We start from the raw sequence: 5246 nt of genomic DNA, 5'->3' as shown, positions 1-5246 counted from the left end.
GAAATGAAGAAAGAGGTGGAGGTAGAAGCCCCCCACCTAGAGAAAATAGGCCAGCTAGCCACATCGCTGGGGGGAAACCTAGGTAGCCGAACGTCTTTAGTCGGCTAGGAGCTAGTGAGCAGAGACGATCTTAGGGATGTACTTAACGACCGTCGTGAGAGGCACGATGAGTACGCTCCCCCGGCACCAGCGGCCCCAGCAGTCCCAAAAGCTATTCAGGCTCAGATTGATGCCCTGAACCAAACAGTACAGCAACTAGTCAGGGGACGAACGTCCCATATCGAGTATGACAGGAGGAGGGGCACCCTCTTCATACAGAGGATTGCTGCGGCCGAAACCCCCAGTAAGTTCAAGATGCCTACATTGCCAAACTTCGACGGGTACTGAGACCCAGTATCTCACGTTAATAAGTTTGAGATTCAAATGGACATATAAAAAGTGTCGGAAGATGCCCGCTGCCGGATCTTCCCTGCCACACTATCTGACACCGCTCATGAGTGGTTCTTCAAGTTCCCTCATACTAGTATAGTATCTTGGGAAATGTTCGTGAAGGAATTTTACGGACAGTTCTACGCGGGTCGTGTACACCCCACAGAGGCCAACCAGCTGGTCAAGATACGCCAGAAAGAGGGAGAGCCCTTGAAAGAATATGTCCAACGCTTCATGCGAGCAGCAGCTAGAGCCAAGACAGTGGGCGATGAAGGTAAGATGATGGCTCTATATGCTGGAGTTAGGCGCCATTCTCCCCTCTGGAGTAGCCTCAGAAAGCATGGGGTTAGAAGTACCCAAGAATTCTTGGATTGGGCTGATCGATATATCAAGCTCGAAGACACGATTGCCAACGAAGGGAAATCACCAACAAAAGACAAGGAGCCCAAAGAACCCACCAAAGCCGCCAACGGGTCGGAAAAGCCCAATGGCAACGACAAAGGCAGCAGGAATGGAAATGGTAGGAATGGAGGAAAACAGGCAAACAATGAACCCTCAGCCTCTGAGAGTAAGTGCCCCAAAGGCAATTGATATAAGCCGAGATTCACCAATTACACGGCCCTTGTCAAAAGCCGAGCTGAAGTCTACCAGCTCAAGCGTGCCTTACAAACGACCCGCAGCTCTAAGGAAAGATATCACCAAAAGAGATACAACGAAGTTCTGTCTTTTTCATAACGACTACGGGAACGACACCAATGAATGTAACCAGTTGAAGGACAAAATTGAGTTCCTGATCAGGCAGGGACATTTAAGAAGATATGTGCGAGCCGCAGGGTGGTCTCAGTGAGAGGCTCAAGGTGGCAACGAGCAGGCACCTGCATGCCAATGCTCGCCACCTCTACAGCCAACTCCTGTGGCAGGCACTTTACTCACCATCTGCGGATGCCCACATCTTGCAGGAGACAGTGGGAAGGCAAGGGAACGATACGCTCGAACCTTATGCCATGACCAGGACATCGAGATGATGAGTGTGGAAGATCGAGCACCAAAAAAGGCTCGTACAGAGGAGGAATTGATAACCTTCTCTGATGACGATGCCCAACATGTACGATTCCCACACTCTGATCTGCTGGTCGTAGACGTAAAAATTGCCAACATGATGGTGAAAAGGGTGTTGGTCGACATAGGGAGTTCGGTTAACATCCTATACAAGTCTTCGCTGGAAAGAATGAAGCTAGCCGTCAAAGACCTGAAGCCATGCAACCAAACCATTTATGGTTTTTCCGGTGAAGGGCTCGCCCCAACATGGTCGATTAGGCTTCCAGTTACAGCAGGTGCTGCACCTGCTAATAGGACATTACTCACTACTTTTATAGTAGTTGATTGTCCTTCAGCATACAACGCTGTGATTGGGAGACTGATTCTGGTCGACCTACTAGCCGTCACCTCGATATGGCACCTCGCCATGAAATTCCCAACAGACGCAGATAGGTTGCGTATTGGGAAATCAGCGGGAAGCAAGAGAGTGCTACAACGACTCGATCACCAAGGCAAAGAAGGGTGTATCGAGAGATGTTCATAGGAAAGAGTTGCAAATGGAAACTGATGCTCAGGCCCACATGGGTGATAATGTCACCAAATAGGGCGTTGCCCAAAGTGAGGATAGAGATTTAGATCCTCGCTTTGGGGATTTTGAGGAAGAAGTGTGACCTATCGAGGACCTTGAAGAGGTCCAACTCGATGAAGAAAATCTGACCAGGGTTGTGAAAGTCGGTAAAAACTTAGAGACAACAACAAAACAAGCACTGGTGGAATTTTTAAGGAAGAACCAGGAAGTCTTTGCCTAGTGGCACAAAGACATGGTCGGGATAGACCCTGCAATAATTAGCCATGTCCTAAACATCGACAAGAGTTTTCCACCAGTGCAACAAAAAAGAAGGCTGCTCGACAAAGATAGATCAAGGGACTTAAAAGAAGAAGTCGAGAAGCTGAAAGAGAATGGGTTCATCAGGGTGGAATTTTATCCATCGTGGGTCTCTAATCTCGTGCTAGTTCCCAAGCCGAATGGCAAATGGCGTACGTCCATGGATTTTACAGACCTAAATAAAGCCTGCCCTAAAGATTGTTTCCCACTCCCAAGAATCGACCAGCTGGTCGATGCCACTGCAGGACATGAGATTCTCTCATTCATGGATGCATACTCCGGGTATAACAAGATTAGTATGCATCCCCCTGATGAGGATCACACTAACTTTCAGACTGATACAGGGCTCTACTGTTACAAAGTGATGCCCTTCGGTTTGAAAAACGCTGGTGCGACTTACCAGCGACTCGTCAACCACATGTTTAAGGAAATGATCGGCACAAACATGGAAGTCTACGTTGACGACATGCTGGTCAAGTCGAAGAAAGCAGAAGGACATGTAAAGGATTTGCAGGAGTGCTTCAACGTCTTGAACAAATATCAGATAAAGCTAAATCCACTTAAATGCTCTTTCGGACTAGGGTCAGGAAAGTTCTTGGGATTTATAGTTAACTCGAGAGGAATTGAAGCCGATCCCGAGAAAATTAAAGCCCTGATCGACATGAAATTGCCAGCAAAGATTAAGGATGTTCAAAGCTTAACCGGAAGAATTGCTGCTCTTAGTAGATTCATTTCAAAGTCAACAAATAAGTGCGTTCCATTTTTTAATCTACTTAGAGGCAACAAAAGGTTTGAATGGACGGAGGAGTGTGAGCAGGCTTTTCAAGCACTAAAAACTCACATGGCGCAACCACCCATCCTGTCAAAGCTGGTCGATCAAGAAACTTTGTTCATCTACCTGGTGATCACAGAATACACTGCTAGTGCCGTTTTAGTAAGGGAGGAAAAAGGCGTGCAGAAGGATGTTTACTATGTAAGAAAAAGGCTAATTGGAGCAGAACAGCGGTACCCGCCCATCGAGAATCTAGCCTATTGCCTAGTTTTGGCCTCTAGGAAGCTGCGGCCTTACTTTCAAGCTCACCCAATTACGGTTTTGACCGACCAGCCTCTGCGTAAAGTCCTGCAAAAACCAGAGGCTGCAGGTAGATTGTTGAAATGGGCAGTTCGATATATCTTACTTGCCGTGAGCAGCGATAAAAGGGCAAGCCCTGGCTGACTTTATTGCAGAGTTCACTGAGCTTATAGATAGCGAGCAGGTTGAAGAGCCTAATGAGCCTAAGTGTCAAAACCAAGCTCCCACGTGGAAATTATTTACAGATGGTTCTTCTAACGAGTGCCACGCTGGAGCAAGAGTGATCTTGATAACGCTGGAAGGGCATCGATTTCACTGCGCAATCAGGTTTGATTTCACTGCTTCTAACAACGAGGCCGAGTATGAAGCATTACTCGCTGGATTGCGTTTAGCCAGGGATATGAATATAAAGGTTCTCAACATCTACAGTGATTCTCAGTTGGTGGTGAATCAAATCATGGGAGAATACCAGGCACGAGATTTAAAGATGGTTGCCTATCTGAACAAACAAAAGATCTATTGGCTCAGGTCGACAAATACAACCTCTAGCAAGTACCTCGTGACCAGAATTTCAATGCTGATGCTTTGGCCAAATTAGCAAGTGCGAAGGATACTAATACTCTGAATATAGTGATAGTTGAGTGGCTAACAATTCCAAGCATCCAAGCAGAGGAGACCACTATGGTAATCCATATGACAGATGCATGGATGACACCATATATAGAGTATCTGACACAAGGAATATTACCAACGGACAGAAACAAAGCCAGGACCCTTCAGCGATAGCTTGCTAGGTATATCCTGGTTGATGGAATCTTGTACCGAAGAGGATACTCAATGCCACTCCTCAGGTGTATTTCGAAAGAGAAGGCCAAATAATTGATGAAAGAGGTACATGAAGGCTTTTGTGGAGACCACGTTGGGGGGCAAAGCTTGTCAAAAAAGATATTGAGGCAAGGATACTTTTGGCACACGATGAATGAAGATTCGATGGAGTTTGTACGGAGATGCGACAAATGCCAGAGATTCTCCAAAATCCCACGAGCAGCCTCTAATGAACTTAAATAGATGCAAAGTTCGTGCCCGTTTGCAGTTTGGGGCATATATCTAATTGGATCTTTGCCCACAGGAAAGGGTGGCGTCAAGTATGCTGTGGTTGCCGTCGATTACTTCACTAAATGGGCTGAAGCCGAGCCACTCGCAACCATAACGACCAAGAAGGTGCTGGATTTTGTGATAAAAAACATTGTTTGTCGCTATGGATTGCCAAGGAAGATCGTCTCAGATAACGGCACCCAATTCGATAGTGATTTATTCACAAATTTTTGCGAATGACATGGAATTATCAAGAGCTTTTCTTCAGTCACTCATCCCCAAGCAAATGGATAAGTTGAAGCAGTCAATAAGACGCTAAAGGATACACTAAAGAAAAGACTAGAAGAAGCTAAGGGGCGTGGCTAGAACAATTGCCTGAAGTCCTTTGGTCGTACAGAACTTCCCATCAAACAACAACGGGCCACACTCCATTCTCTTTAGCTTATGGATATGAGGCTATGTTGCCTGTTGAGTTAGATTTTCCTTCGCATCGCAGAATAACGTACGATCAAGGCTCGAACAACCAACTATTGATGGAATCCCTCGACTTGATCGATGAGAAACATGAGCAAGCCCAACTCCGAATAGCTGCATACTAGCAAAAAGTCGCCCGGTATTTCAACTCTAAAGTACGAGAAATAAAGTTTAGCATTGGAGATCTTGTACTCCAAAGAGTTTTTCTAAACACCCGCGACCAAGCTATTGGAGTGCTCGGACCTAATTGGG

This window comes from Humulus lupulus, chromosome 5, assembly GCF_963169125.1.
Source record: "Humulus lupulus chromosome 5, drHumLupu1.1, whole genome shotgun sequence".
In the NCBI taxonomy this organism is placed as follows: Eukaryota; Viridiplantae; Streptophyta; class Magnoliopsida; order Rosales; family Cannabaceae; genus Humulus; species Humulus lupulus.
The sequence above is the reverse complement of the archived record's forward strand: the minus strand, read 5'-3'. Positions refer to the sequence as shown.